This window comes from Hordeum vulgare, chromosome 4H, assembly GCF_904849725.1.
Source record: "Hordeum vulgare subsp. vulgare chromosome 4H, MorexV3_pseudomolecules_assembly, whole genome shotgun sequence".
NCBI lineage: Eukaryota > Viridiplantae > Streptophyta > Magnoliopsida > Poales > Poaceae > Hordeum > Hordeum vulgare.
The window spans coordinates 564,816,141-564,832,805 of NC_058521.1; the positions used below are offsets into that span (position 1 = coordinate 564,816,141).

Consider the following 16,665-nt stretch of genomic DNA (forward strand, 5'->3'; position numbering starts at 1 on the left):
TCGTCATCGTCGTCATTGTCGCCATCACCGTCGAGGATCATGCACGCCATCGCCACCAGCAGAAGCACCACTAGTAGTATGCTTGCCTAGCCAGGTCCTTAGCCAAAGCACCATGTGGGTTAGTCCCATGGCAACAAACCCAACGCCCTCGGCTTTTTTGTCCAGCAGGTGGCTGAGAGACACCATGAGAGGCTGTGGGATGAAGCATGTCTGCTCCATGACGGCATCGTAGAGCTGAGGGTGGACGTCCATAATCTTGCTCACCCTGATGGCGATGGCCTCATCCTTCATTATCTTAGACATGTTGCTGAAGACGCTAAACTGCTCATCCACGAAGCTTGCCCTCGTCCTCTTCTATCGAGCACAAGAATGTGCTCACATCTTTATCATGAGCATCAACGTTGATGGTGTCTGACTCCTGTGTGTCTGGATACTCGGGCATCGGCGAGCCCAGCGGCTGACGAGAGTCCATGTCATGCTTGTCGGTTGCTAGCCCGAAGGAGAAGATCTGTTGCATTTCGTGGTAGTTCTGGATAGGGGTGTTGAGGAACTCTACGTCCTTGGCGTGAGCTTAAGAAGAAACAGGGCAGATAGGTTATTTAGTATGGCAATGGTTCATAGGCATGGTTTGTTTAAATGGCATGGTTTCTAAGCTAACCGTGACGTGGCCTTGGTAGTGTTTTGCCTCCAAAAGGATCGAGCAGATGTCCTCATCCCATGAAGCACCACTGAGGCCTCTCAGCTTGGACGCGGTGATTGATGACCCACAAGTATAGGGGATCAATCGTAGTCCTTTCGATAAGTACGAGTGTCGAACCCAACGAGGAGCGGAAGGCTCTGATGAACGAATTTCAGCAAGGTAATAAATGCAAGCACTGAAAGTAGCGGTAACAAGTGATTGTGTAGCGAGGTGAAACGTAGCAAGCAAAGAGTAACAAGTAACAAGTAGTAGCAATGGTGCAGCAAGTGGCCCAATCCCTTTTGTAGCAAGGGACAAGCCTGGACAAAGTCTTAGAGGAGGAAAAACACTCCCGAGGACACACGGGAATTTCTGTCATGCTAATTTCATCATGTTCATATGATTCGCGTTCGTTACTTTGATAGTTTGATATGTGGGTGGACCGGCGCTTGGGTACTGCCCTTACTTGGACAAACATCCCACTTATGATTAACCTCTCTCGCAAGCATCCGCAACTAAAAAAGAAGAATTAAGACAAAGTCTAACCATAGCATTAAACTAGTGGATCCAAATCAGCCCCTCACGAAGCAACGCATAGACTGGGGTTTAAGCTTCTGTCACTCCAGCAACCCATCATCTACTTACTACTCCCCAATGCCTTCCTCTAGGCCCAAATGTGATGAAGTTTTATGTAGTTGACGTTCACATCACACCACTAGAGGAAAAACAACATACAGCATATCAAAATACCGAACGAATATCAAATTCACATGACTATTATCAGCATGACTTATCCCATTTCCTCAGGAACAAAAGTAACTACTCACAAGACATAATCATAATCATGACCAGAGGTGTAATGAATAGCATCAAGGATCTGAACATAAACTCCTCCACCAAGTAATCCAACTAGCATCAACTACAAAGAGTAATCAACACTACTAGCAACCTTACAAGTACCAATCGGAGTTGCGAGACGAAGATTGGTTACAAGAGATGAACTAGGGATTGGAGAGGAGATGGTGCTGATGAAGATGTTGATGAAGATGCCTCCGCTCCGACGAGAGGAGTGTTGGTGATGACGATGGCGACGATTTCCCCCTTCGGGAGGGAAGTTTCCCGGCAAGATCGTCCTGCCGGAGCTCTAGATTGGATCTTATCAAGTTCCACCTCGTGGCGGCGGCGAAACCATGAAAAAGCTCCCTCTTGATTTTTTCCAGACCAGGACGCTTCATATAGCAAAAGAGGGGGGCTAGTGGGCCTTCAGGTAGCCCACAAGCTTGCCCACCGCCACTAAGGGGGTGGTGGCGGAGTATTTTTAATATAATCCAAAAAAATCCACGTAAATTTTCAGGGCATTTGGAGATGTGCGGAATAGTGGACTAGGATTTGCTCCTTTTCCAGTCCAGAATTCCAGCTGCCTGAATTCTCCCTCTTCAAATAAACCTAGCAAAATAAGAGAGAAAAGGCATAAATATGGTACCACAAGTAATATAGCAGCCCAAAAAGCAGTAAATATCAACATGAAAGCATGATGCAAAATGGACGTATCAACTCCCCCAAGCTTAGACCTCGCTTGTCCTCAAGCGAAAACCAAGTTCCATAAACATGTCCACATGTTGAGGGACGAAGGTGTCGATAAAACATAATACGGACATGAGGGCATCATGATCACACATAGGACAGCAATATATCATAAAGATTCTTATGGGAAAGTAACAATTCCTTCACAAAGCAAAGCATGAAGCAAAAACCTTACCGAGAAGTACCCAAGAATAGTCCATAGTCATTGAAGCAATTGCAATTTATCACAACATCAGAAAGAGTCAAATAAGAGCTTGTAAGGCAAACCCACATACTCAATCATCTCTTTTGTTTTCCACAATTGTTACAACTCACATGGTACTCATGGTGTCAAAGTTTCAGCTGGTCACAGACGAAGATAGGGGCTTATAGTTTTGCCTCCCAACCATTTACCTCAAGGGTAAAGTCAACAACAATAAAGCATGAGTACTCAACTCCAAGTTGATATATGAATATAGATCTTTCCCAAGCATGTGACGGTAGCCAAGACAAAGGCAAAAAGGGAATTGGTGATGATCACCATGACTCTTACAAGGGTAAAAAGTAAAGGTACAAGATAGGCCCTTCACAGAGGGAAGCAGAGGTTGTCATGCGCTTTTGAGGTTTGGATGTGTGTCCTCTTAGTGCGGAGGAACGTCACTTTATATTGCCTCCTGTGATAAAGAACTTTATTATGCAGTCTGTCACTTTTATGTCTTCCTCACCACAGGTTCGTACAAAGCTTATTTTCCACACACTAGTAGATCATACATATTTAGAGAGCAATTTTTATTGCTTGCACCGATGACAACTTACTTTAAGGGTCTTATTCAATCCATAGGTAGGTATGGTGGACTCTCATGGCAAAACTGGGTTGGAGGTTTATGGATGCACAAGTAGTATCTCTACTTGGTGCGGGAGTTTTGGCTAATATGAGGTGGAAGCAATCGTCACATGCTAAGGGATCTCTAATCATATAACATTGTTTGGAACCAAGCAAACACAATTCATCATGTTGTCTTCCTTGTCCAACTTTTACTCCTAGGCATGTAATAGTTTGGTGAGTGCTCACAATTGTAAAAAGTGTCTAAGATGATATATTTATATGTGAACCTCTCTTTCCTTATTACTTCTTATTAATTGCAACAATGACTGAGGTCTATGTTGATTTATTCTCAACAAGTTTCAATCATCATACGTGTCATAAGTGAAGTTATCACTTTCCATCAGATCGTCTCATGATCTTTCATGCTATCGTTCTTTTCATACTTTTGATCATGGCACAAAGCAAAGCCCTTGACTATGGCACTCTTTATTATATAGCTCATAAGCTCGAATACATCGGGGGATAGACAAAAGCAAAAGACTCAAACTAAAAACTAAAGACTTATTTCTCTAACAAAAGAAATAAAAATTGAAAAGGAAAGAACTAAAACAAAGGTAAAAGCAGAAGATATAAAGGTGATACGATACCAGGGAAACTCCCCCAAGCTTGGCAGAAGCCAAGGGGATTGCCCATACCAATGCTTAGTTGTCTTCCTTTGGTGGTGATGGTGGTGTTGTTGTCGCCTTTGAATCCAAGAGAGCTATCAATCTTTGATTTATACCTTTGAGATCTGTGACATTGTTTTCCAGCAAAACAGCTTCACGAGAAAGAGAAATATTGCGAGCACGAGTTGTTTCGCAAAACCTCAAGAGTTCAATCAAGGATGGAGACAGCACATGGAGGAAGGGTTGGAGAAAATCTACTCCTTCAACGTCTTCAATGTTGAACATAGGTTGAACTTCCTCCCTAGCTTGGGTTTTCTCCTTAGCTTGGTCCCTGACTTCCGTGACTTCTGCTCTTTTCAGATCAGCATCTACTTCCTCATGAACTTGGTGAAGATCATTCTCCCCAACAGATTCCTGAGACATCTTTGCTCTAAATTTGCGGCAGACAACAACCTCGAAACGACAGAGGAAACTGCGCGATACGGAGATCAAAACCTTCGGGCGACTATATATTGATTTTTTCTGGGCCAGAAGGAATCCTCCGCAAGAAAATGGAGTCCGGGAGGCACACGAGGTGCCCACAAGCTTGCCCACCGCCACCAGGGGGTGGCGGCGGAGTGGGCCCATGTGGCTGCCTCGTTTGCTCTCCGGACTGCTTTTTATTTTTCTAATTTTCCAAAAATTCCAAAAGTGAGGAAATTTCCTTTTGGAAAAGTATCGGAGTCCAATTTCTTGCCGAAACAGATACATCTTCGTTTTCAAGGTCTGAAACAGGCTCATAAACATCCCTTATGTACTCCTCTGGAGTTATGCATTGATGATATTGGTCTCAACATTTATAGGAGTACCAGAGATGTAATGCTTGATTCTTTGCCCATTTACCACTCTAGGAAAATTTCCTTCCGTGTTATTGATTTTGATGGCACCGGAACGATATACTTCCTCGACAACATAGGGACCTTCCCATTTAGAGAGAAGCTTGCCTGCAAAGAATCTCAAACGAGAATTGTATAGCAAGACATAATCACCTACATTGAACTCTCGTTTCTGTATTTGTTTGTCGTGCCATATCTTAACCTTTTCCTAGAACAACCTGGCATTCTCATAAGCTTGGGCTCTCCATTCATCTAACGAGCTGATATCAAACAACCGCTTCTCACCGGCAAGTTTGAAATCAAAGTTGAGCTCTTTGATTGCCCAATAAGCTTTGTGTTCGAGCTCAAGAGGTAAATGACAGGCCTTACCGTAAACCATTTTATACGGTGACATGCCCATGGGATTCTTATAAGCAGTCCTATAAGCCCATAGTGCATCGTCAAGTTTGCTAGACCAGTTCTTTCGAGATCTATTGACGGTCTTTTGTAGGATCAACTTGATCTCCCTATTACTCAACTCCACTTGACCACTAGAGTGAGGATGATAAGGAGATGCAACTCTATGGTTGACATCAGACTTAGCTAGCATCTTGCGGAAAACACCATGAATGAACTGTGAACCGCCATCAGTCATCAAGTATCTAGGGACTCCAAATCTTGGGAATATGACTTCTTTAAGCATCATAATAGAGGTGTGGTGATCAGCATTTTTGTGGGGATAGCCTCTACCCACTTAGTGACGTAATCCACAGCAACTAAGATGTGAGTGTACCCATTGGAACTCGGGAAGGGTCCCATATAATCAAAGCCCTAGACATCAAATGGTTCAATGACAAGTGAATAGTTCATAGGCATCTCATGACGCTTACTGATGTTCCTTATTCTTTGGCATTCGTCACAAGACAAGACAAACTTATGAGCATCCTGAAGAGAGTGGGCCAATAGAAACCTGATTGCAATACCTTATGGGCAGTTCTATCTCCAGCGTGGTGTCCTCCGTAGGCTTCGGAATGACACTTCTGCAAGATCTGTCCCTGTTCATGTTCAGGCACACAACATCTAATAACACCATCTACTCCTTCCTCATAAAGGTGAGGATCATCCCAAAAGTAGTGTCTCAAATCAAAGAAGAATTTCTTCTTTTGCTGATAGGTGAAACTGGGTGGTATGTATTTGGCTGCAATATAGTTTGCATAATCTGCATACCACGGTGCACTATGTGAAGTGCGGATGACATTTAGTTGCTCATCAGGAAAGCTATCATCAATAGGTAGTGGGTCATCAAGGACATTCTCTATCCTAGACAAGTTATCTGCTACAGGGTTATCAGCACCCTTTCGGTCAACGACGTGCAAGTCAAATTCCTATAGCAGGAGAACCCATCTGATCAGCCTAGGCTTAGCGTCCTTCTTCTGCATAAGGTACTTAATAGCAGCATGATCAGAGTGAATAGTGACTTTGGAGTCAACTATGTAAGATCTGAACTTTTCACATGCAAACACGACTGCTAAAAATTCCTTCTCCGTAGTGGCATAGTTTCTTTGGGCACTGTCTAGAGTTTTACTAGCGTAGTGAATGACATTCAACTTCTTGTCAACTCTTTGTCCTAGAACATCACCAACAGCATAATCACTAGCGTCACACATGATTTCAAAGGGCAAGTTCTAGTCAGGTGGTTGAAAAATAGGTGCGGTTATCAAAGCCTTCTTAAGTATTTCGAAAGCTTCCTCACAATCCTCATCAAAAACAAAAGGAACATCCTTCTGCAAGAGGTTGGTAAGAGGCCTAGAAATCTTAGAGAAGTCTTTAATGAACCTTCTATATAAACCAGCATGACCTAGGAAACTTCGTATGCCTCTCATATCTGTGGGGCAAGGCATTTTCTCAATTGCATCAACATTAGCCTTATCAACTTCAATGCCTCTTTCAGAGATTTTTTGTCCTAAGACGATACCTTCATTAACCATAAAGTGGCACTTCTCCCAATTCAAGACGAGGTTGGTTTCTTCCCATCTCTGTAAGACTCGATCAAGGTTGTTGAGGCAATCATCAAAGGAAGACCCGTAAACAGAGAAGTCATCCATGAAAACCTCGACGATCTTTTCACAAAAGTCAGAGAATATAGCCATCATACACCTTTGGAAGGTGGCAGGTGCATTACATAAGCCAAAAGGCATACGTCTATAGGCAAAGGTACCGAAAGGGCAGGTGAAAGTGGTTTTCTCTTGATCAGATTGTGCAACAGGTATTTGCAAGAAACCTGAATAACCATCTAGAAAGCAAAAGTGTGTGTGCTTTGATAGCCTTTCTAGCATTTGGTCGATAAACGGCAAAGGATAATGATCTTTCCTGGTTGCCTTGTTCAGTTTCCGAAAGTCCATCACCATTCTATAGTCGGTAATAATCCTTTGTGGGATTAGTTCATCCTTATCATTAGGAACGACGGTGATACCTGCCTTCTTAGGTATGCAATGTACTGGAATTACCCAATCACTATGAGCAACAGGATAAATGATTCCTGCTTCGAGAAGCTTTAATATTTCTTTTCTAACGACCTCTTTCATCTTAGGATTTAATCTCCTTTGATGATCAGCAACTGGTTTAAAGTCAGGATCGGTTTTAATCTTGTGCTCACATAGAGTAGGACTAATACCCTTAAAATCATCAAGAGTATATCCAATAGCAGCGCGGTGCTTCCTCGGAATTTTTAGTAACTTCTTCTCTTCGCGCTCTGAGAGGAGAGCATTAATAATGACAGGATATATCTCCTTCTCATCAAGATAAGCATACTTAAGAGTATCAGGCAACTGTTTAAGCTCGAACACAGGATCACCCTTTGGTGGGGGAGGATCCCCAAGCAGTTCAACAGGCAGATTATTCTTGAGAATAGGATGTTGTTCTAAGACAATTCTATCTATCTCATCTCTCTCCTCCATATGCATATCATTTTCATGCTCAAGCAGATATTGCTCTAAAGGATCCGTAGGAGGTACGGCAATAGAGGCAAGAGCAATGATTTCATCTCTACCAGATGACTCTCTTTCATGGGTTTGTCTTCCAAACTTGGAGAAGTTAAATTCATGAGACACACCATCGAAACTTACTGTGACAGTCTGCTTAATGCAATCAATGTGAGCATTGACAATGTTGAGAAAGGGTCTACCAAATATGATGGGACAAAAGCTATCTTGTGCGGTATCAAGGACGAGGAAATCAGTAGGATACTTCGTCTTACCACACAGGACTTCTACGTCTCTCACAATTCCCACAGGGCAGATAGTGTCTCTATTAGCTAGCGTAATAGTGACATCAATGGGTTCTAACTCGGCAGGTGCAATCTCATCTTTGATTTCATCATATAGAGAACGGGGTATTGCACTAACACTAGCTCCCATATCACATATACCATGGTAACAGTGATCTCGTATCTTAACAGAAACAACGGGTAGGCCAACTACAGGTCCGTGTTTGTCTTTCGCGTGAGGTTTAGCAATTCTAGCGGAGTCCTCACAGAATTTGATAACATGCCCGTCTATGTCTTCGGCTAAGAGATCTTTGATAATAGCAACACTAGGTTCAACTCTAATATCCTCAGGGGGTGCAAGTGGTCTAATGTAACCCCTACGTATCATAGTTGGAGCTTTAGAATAATCCTTTATCCTAGCAGGGTATGGTGGTTTCTCAGTGTAAGCACAAGGAACAACAGGATCACTAAAAGCTATGATTTTCTCCTCAACTAGATTGGTTTTGGTTATGTTGCTTTCTACAGGAGGATGATATTTAAACCACTTCTCTTTGGGAAGATCAACATGAGCAGCAAAAGATTCACATAGAGAAGCTACTATCTCAGAGTCAAGTCCATACTTGGCGCTAAAATCTCTAGAAGTGTTTGTCTCAACAAAAGATTTAACGCAATCAAACTGGAAATTCATACCTGACTCCTTACCTTCCTCCAGCTCCCAATCTTCAGAGTTGCGTTTGATTCTCTCCAATAAATTCCACTTGTGATCAATATCCTTCTTCATAACAGAACCGGCACAAGAAGTGTCAAGCATGGTACGATCTTCATGAGAAAGCCGAGCATAAAAGTTTTGAGTGATGATTTCTCTCGAGAGCTCATGATTGGGGCATGAATATAGCATTGATTTCATCCCCCCCCCAAGCTTGAGCTATGCTTTCCCTGTCATGAGGCCAAAAGTTATAAATAAAGTTCCGATCACGATGTATTAAATGCATAGGATAGAACTTTTGATGAAATTCCAATTTCAACCGATTGTAGCCCCATGATCCAACATCATCACATAGCCTATACCATGTCAACGCCTTATCCTTCAAAGATAAAGGAAAGACTTTCTTCTTTACCTCATCCTCGGGCAAACGTGCAAGCTTAAATAAACCACAAACCTCATCTACATAGATTAGATGAAAGTATGGATGTGAAGATCCATCTCCTGTAAAAGGATTAGCGAGCAGTTTCTCAAGCATACCCAAAGGAATTTCATAAAAGATATTTTCAGTAGGTACCTCAGGTTGAGGAGCAACTCATCGTGCTTCCGTTCGTGGTGAAGATACCCCGAACAAACTCCTCAAAGAAACAGTTTCCATAGTGACAAGTGACAATAAATTTCAGCACAGCATATAAATGTTTCCTTACCAATTTCCACTTACCAAAGGCGCTTCACTCCCCCGCAACGGCGCCAGAAAAGAGTCTTGATGACCCACAAGTATAGGGGATCAATTGTAGTCCTTTCGATAAGTAAGAGTGTCGAACACAACGAGGAGCAGAAGGCTCTGATGAACGGATTTCAGCAAGGTAATAACTGCAAGCACTGAAAGTAGCGGTAACAAGTGATTGTGTAGCGAGGTGAAACGTAGCAAGCAAAGAGTAACAAGTAACAAGTAGTAGCAACGGTACAGCAAGTGGCCCAATCCCTTTTGTAGCAAGGGACAAGCCTGAAAAAAGTCTTATAGGAGGAAAAACGCTCCCGAGGACACACGGGAATTTCTGTCATGCTAGTTTCATCATGTTCATATGATTCGCGTTCGTTACTTTGATAGTTTGATATGTGGGTGGACCGGCGCTTGGGTACTGCCCTTACTTGGACAAGCATCCCACTTATGATTAACCTCTCTCACAAGCATACGCAACTACAAAAGAAGAATTAAGACAAAGTCTAACCATAGCATTAAACTAGTGGATCCAAATCAGCCCCTCACAAGCAACACATAGACTCGGGTTTAAGCTTCTGTCACTCCAGCAACCCATCATCTACTTACTACTCCCCAATGCCTTCCTCTAGGCCCAAATATGATGAAGTGTTATGTAGTCGATGTTCACATAACACCACTAGAGGAAAAACAACATACAACATATCAAACTACCGAACGAATATCAAATTCACATGGCTATTATCAGCATGACTTATCCCATGTCCTCAGGAACAAAAGTAACTACTCACAAGACATAATCATAATCATGAACAGAGGTGTAATGAATAGCATGAAGGATCTGAACATAAACTCTTCCACCAAGTAATCCAACTAGCATCAACTACAAAGCATAATCAACACTACTAGCAACCTTACAAGTACCAATCGGAGTTGCGAGACGAAGATTGGTTACAAGAGATGAACTAGGGATTGGAGAGGAGATGGTGCTAATGAAGATGTTGATGAAGATGCCTCCCCTCCGACGAGAGGAGTGTTGGTGATGACGATGGCGACGATTTCCCCCCTCCGGGAGGGAAGTTTCCCCGGCAGGATTGTCCTGCCGGAGCTGTAGATTGGATCTGCTCAAAGCTCCCTCTTGATTTTTTTTTCCAGACCAGGACGCTTCATATAGCAAAAGAGGGGGGCTAGTGGGCCTTCAGGCAGCCCACAAGCTTGCCCACCGCCACCAGGGGGTGGTGGCGGAGTGGGGGCTTGTGGGGCCCTGGTGGCCCTCCTCCGCTAGTTCTTTCGCCCAGTATTTTTAATATAATCCAGAAAAAATCCACGTAAATTTTCAGGGCATTTGGAGATGTGCAGAATAGTGGACTAGGATTTGCTTCTTTTCCAGTCCAGAATTCCAGCTGCCTGAATTCTCCCTCTTCAAATAAACCTAGCAAAATAAGAGAGAAAAGGCATAAATATGGTACCACAAGTAATATAATAGCCCAAAAAGCAATAAATATCAACATGAAAGCATGATGCAGAATGGACGTATCAGTGATCCACCTAGCTCTCCACTTCCTCAGGTGATTGTACACCTGGGTCGAGCTGACCTCGTGCCCACACAAGTCGAACACTTGCTTTGTAACAAGGTTCAAGTGCACCTCCTTTAACCCCTTGCCAGTCCTCACCCCACTAGATATGATCTCACACATCTTGTTAAGCACAAAAGTGGAGAGGAACTACTGCCATTTCATGTTGTTCCCCCTGCCATCCTTCTTCTCCTTTGATGCTGCCTTTTGAGCAGCAGCATGAGCAACAACATTGGGCTCAGCCATCACAAATGGAGGAACCGTAGGCGGCACCTCGAAAACCTCTGAATCAAGAGGCATATGTTCCATCAGAGGTTGGGAGTCCTCGAAGTAGGACGGCGGGAACTGGCTCTCGGATAACACGAGGACCTCACTAATCTCTTGCGTTTGTGTGGTCATGTTCTACAAACGAAAGCGTCATGATCTTGCTCAACACTTGCACACTATCAGCAAACCATCCATAACCACTAGCTAGCAACACTTGTACACTGCCCATCATGCTCCAAATCAATCGCAGCTAGCTACTACAACATCACAGTCAAACAGATCGGATGACCAACCCTACCACATGGACAGATCTAGCTAGAACTAGTAAAAAGAGGAGGTGATGATTGAACTTACACACGCCATCGGAACGGCCGGGGAGGAGGCGCATGGCACGTCGTAGAGGAGGAGGAAGACCCGCCGCCGCAGTCAACTGGTCGCCGGAGTTGTTGCGCCGCTAACCTCGTCATCGAACTGGATCCGCGTTGGAGGAAAGCTCGAGAGGGGGAAATGGTGGAGGGAGTTTTGCCGCCGTGGTCACCCTCGATATATAGGGCGACCGAATCGGTGGGCGGGGACTCGAATTCGTCCTCCCGCTTTTTCGGAGATGCACCATCGCTCCCGCCATCTCCCTCCCCTACGCGGCGCGGTGCGGTGTTCCCCTCCCCTGCATCGGTCGAGCCTCGCTCACAAAAAATGGCCGATTTGGCTGTTTCCATCAGGCGTGGCTGAGGGATGCTTTGAGGTTCCTACTATGCAAGCCAGACAGTGAGCGCACGCTACGAAACAACCCATTTTTATCCCGCCTACGCCTCATTCAACCTAATGCACACAATCAAATACGTCCTTGCTTGGCACCTCCACAAGAACGCATGAAGAAGAAAATTAGTTTTGCCCCTCCCGTGAGCGAAATAACCACAAGCGCGGGAAGTCATGTTGAGCATGCTACGCCTTGAAGGACGAGCAAATACACACAGCCTAGGACACTCGTTTCGGTTGGCTGGCGAGTCGCCATCTTGGACTTCACCCATCAACAGAAGCAAACAAAAAAAACAAAAAAAAAAGATAATATTAAATAAAAGGTAGAAAACATTTAAAATGATTGGTAAAAATATGAATTGTTCAGAAATTTCACACTGTAAAATATAGGTATTTGAAAAAGAAAACGTTCTGAATTAAAAGTGTTTGTGAATTAAGAAATGTTCATGATTTTAGAAAAAAATAAAAAGTCAGAAAATGTTCGATTCCTGAAATTTAAAATTTCATATATTTCAAAATAATTTTCGAAAATTCAAAAATGTTCATGAATTTCAAAAACATTCATCTATTAAAAAATGTTCATGAGTTTTCCAAGATTTTTCTAGCAATTTTTGAATAGTCACACACAACGGCAGTGCATAATCGATACACTCCCTGACAGATGGGGCCACCAATGCGAAAACTACCTCTATGCATTAGGAGGCTCCATTCCTAGAGAGCTTATAGTATCTTAAGAGATGCAAAAAAGCTTAAGAGATGCAACGTTTCCTTGGGCTATACCACCGAGTCACGACATCAATTTATCTTTGAAATCACCTAATTAAAGAGCACATCTTTCAAAGATCATTCCCACCTTTCAGGTTGCGACAAGTGGTGCACTATATGCGTGTCACTTGTTCTAACCTCGAAGTTTTTCCTTTTATCATAGATTCGTATTTTCAAAAAAAAAACTTTTAAAACGTACGTTCAAATCTTGAACCGTTTTCACCATTGAATTTCTCACGTCGAGATCTTTAAAAATAGATCCCATGTTGATAGGTTTTGATAAAAAAAATAACGAAAAAAAGTTGGACCAAAAACTCCGTGCCTCTCGTGATAGGAAATGCGTTTGTTCGCGTTTTTTTCCTTTTCCAGACGGTCGTGCCTCTCACGAAGACAAATTTGTTCCTCTTGTGGAAAAAAATCGTGCCTCTCACAAAAAAAAGCCTCCCACGGAACCAAGCCGTGCCTCTCACAAAAAAACAAAAACACATTTTTCCAAAGAAAAAAAATGATTTTTTTCCGTCAAAAGGCTATGAGAAATTGGAACACCAAAAAAACAAAAAAAATATCAATCTAAAAAGCCATAAACGCGTGAAAAAATAAAAAATTAAAATTCAAAAGGAACACTCGAAACGCGACACGTGACGGCGACTGAGAACGTGCAAAATGACAACGGATGAGAGTGTTCGTTGGGAGACTCGCGAAGGAACGCTGGCTAACTAGTGTCTTCCATTTATCTTAGCACTCTACTGCTCAGCCCTTATTATGTGCATTTGCCAGCCATCTTATATGCACATAGTCTACTAATTAGGAGCGAGAACTATTTCCCGCAGGTAGCAATATATAAGTAGGTCTCGCCGCTCATGCGGTCAGCAGGATCGAGCCTCTGGCCGACCTAGTACTGTACCTTCCACGCGATTTTTTCCCTGATTTATTTATTCTTGTTCATTGTTTTGCTTTGGTTTTCTTCAGATTTCCTTTTGGTTTTCCTTTTTACTTTTTACTCATTTTTTCTTTCCTTGATTTTGCACGGTTTTCTTTGGGAGTTTTATATTATCAATAGTTTGAACACATGTCCAAATTTTCATACACATTGTATATTTTCTGTGTACATTAGAAACATATGTTTATACATGTTTAACATTGTTAAATACTCTCTCTATTCCAAAATAACTCTCTCAACTTTGTACTAGCCCTAGTATAAAGTTGTACTAAGCTTAAGACACTTATTTTGGAAACGAAGGGAGTACATGGTTTGAATTTTCATAAACATATGTTTTGTTGTCAAATATTTTCATAAACTTTGTATATTTTTCGTATACATCAAAAAAAATAGACGGTTAACAATTTTCAAATAAGAGATATATTTTTACAAATACATGTTTTGGAACATTTTTTGAATTCCATGAAATACTTTTTTTGAATGATAGAAACATTCTTTAAAACCACATGTACATTCTTTTACATTGTAGAATATTTTTACGAAAACTCTCAAACATATTTACAAAAAGTGTTAACATTTCTAATGTAAGGTACATTTCTTATATGGTACACTGCATTTTTTAGTTACACAAACATTTTTATATTATTTAACATTTTCCCAGAAATTTCATATACATTTTGTTCGAAACATCTTGAATTTAACCTATTTCCTTTAGTGATACACACATTTCTAATAAGTTGAGCTATGTACACTGCATGAACATTTCAAAATGTGCCCCAGCCCTAATGGTGGGCTTTGTTCGTGGTGGATCCTAGTGCAAAAGAAAAAGGTAGCCTGCCATGGTAGGAGTTCGACTTGACGGACACTGCGAAATCTCCCCTAATAATAAAGCGCGGAGCGCTTCTGCCGTCCGTCGTGGCAATTTTGCAGAAAACCCCCTCGGTTTATTGATATTCAACCCGCAGTCCTTTGATAAGTCAATCAAATCGTTACGGGCAAGAGAAAAGAAAAAAAACGCACGGTGACCTTGCCTTGCATCTCCACCTGTCGCGCGCCACCGGCCCCCGCCGCAGTCCCCATCCCCGCCACGCGTCGCCGCAGCCGTCCCCTGTCGGGCCCCGCTGCAGCCGGCCCATGCCGCGTGCTGCTGCGTGCCGCCCCCGCCCGCTGCAGCCAACGCCCCTCCGTCGTGCGCCTTCCCCACCCCTGCATCTCCTGTGTCGCCGGCGCAACCTCCCTTCGCACCGCTCGCCGTTAGATTTGCCCGCCCGTGCGCCTCTCCTATGACGCCGGCCTCCAGCCACGGCCTCCGCCATTTCCTGTGGTGCACGACGCCCGCCGCCGGCCCCGCCCTTCCAATTCTCCTATGGCGCGCGAGGCCCGTCGTCGGCCACACTCGTCCGCCTCTCCTGTGTCTGTGGTAAATTTCTTTGCTTGGAGCTTTTTCTGTTTGATTTGATACGTCGTGCGTTAAATTCTAAATTTTGAAGGCTATGGCTAGAATTCCCGTTCATTCCATATGCTTGCTAGCCGTAGATCCAACGGTGTTTGTTGTTTTTGTTGATATAGGCCAAGGCAAATGACTACCGTTCTAGGATCTCTGGCAGCTAGGAGGACGCAAGATGTTGATGGCAGCAGCAGCCTCAACTATAATAGGAAAAAGAAGCGAAGAAAGAATAATTTTCCATCTAATGCTGACTTGAATGGGAAAGAAATATTTGATGATAATGTCACTAATGTTGACACGCAATCAGTTCCACCTGATGTATTTGGCAAAGTAGACATCCAAGAGGAAGCTAAAACTCTAGATATAGGTGATCAGGACAATATCAGTGCAGAAGTTACATATACCGTTGGTCAGAATCAACCTTGCTATTCTGTGAAGCTTTCTTTCCCTGATGCAGATTTTTCGATTTTGAGAAGTTGAGGGATGCTAATCTCTTTGCAATTGGTCATACCTCGGCCCTTTTTGATAACCTTGATGGCATGCCAAGATATTATGCTAAAATAAAAGGTTTTGATGCCTCCAACTTTAAAGTTCAACTCACTTGGCTGGAGCGCATTGCAATGAATGAAGCAGAGGAGAAATGGTCTGATGAAGAACTGCCCGTTGCTTGTGGAAGCTTTAGCTTAGGAACAACAGATATATCGCAAGACAGACTCATGTTTTCACATATTGTTTCATGGAAGGCAAACGGAGGAAATATGAAGTACATCCCAACAAGGGTGGGATATGGGCTCTTTATAAGGGATGGAACATGCACTGGGATCAGATGCAGATAATCATAGATCCTATGCATATGAAGTCGCGAAAGTCCTGTCAAATTTCTCAGTTAGTGTTGGCATTACTGTTGTCCCATTAGTCAGGATTGAAGGCTTTGTTAGTTTATTTGCGACACTTAAGGAGAAATCTAACATTGTGGTGGCACCAAGTGAGCTACTTCATTTTTCTCACAGTTTTCCGTTTTATAGGACAAATGGGAATGAAAAAATGGCAACAACAATGCCAAGGTGTTGTCATGCCACGCTGATGGATGTTTTGATGGACACAATCATTTTTTACTATACATTGCCATGGTCGTCTTTCTTACCATAGATTGGAAGCCAACCACGCCCGACGATCCATGGTGTGTAGATGATACACCGACAAGGCGTTCCAATGGATGAGGAGGAAATCACGATTTTAAGGGACGAGGAGGAGCTTGCGATTTCCGGTCTGCCCGATCTGCTGACGCATGTGGAGGACCAGGAGTCTTTGTGTTTTCTCTCAAACAAAGCACGGACGTCCCCCATTACAATGAACATATTCTTTTGCTACTGGATACAAAAAATAATGCATAAGGACACATGAAGCATGTTGTGTTCTTTTTTTTACCCGGTGCAACGCACGGGTATTTGTACTAGTACTTTTCTAATTCATTCAGGTTGCCATGTGAAGAAGATGGATTTTTTTGCAGAATGAAAGAGAAAGGACCGTGATAATTCCGAATGTTTGGATTTTAAGCGTGCTAATCTGAACGTTTTTCATGACAATTTTACTTGACGTAAGGTGACAAGTTTAGTTGTTAAAATATGACAATTTTACAA

The 16,665-nt window shown here is 42.8% G+C and overlaps 1 long non-coding RNA gene across 1 annotated transcript; it reads right to left on the reverse strand.

The window, feature by feature from the left end:
* Window positions 1–718: 718 nt before the first annotated feature.
* LOC123447074 lies at window positions 719–15,791 on the reverse strand. The gene is made up of 3 exons (XR_006631470.1): window positions 15,537–15,791; window positions 8,669–8,671; window positions 719–728 (listed from the first exon to the last, which is right to left on the reverse strand). It is a non-coding gene; the product is annotated as an uncharacterized LOC123447074 (long non-coding RNA).
* Between the last annotated feature and the right edge of the window lie 874 nt (window positions 15,792–16,665).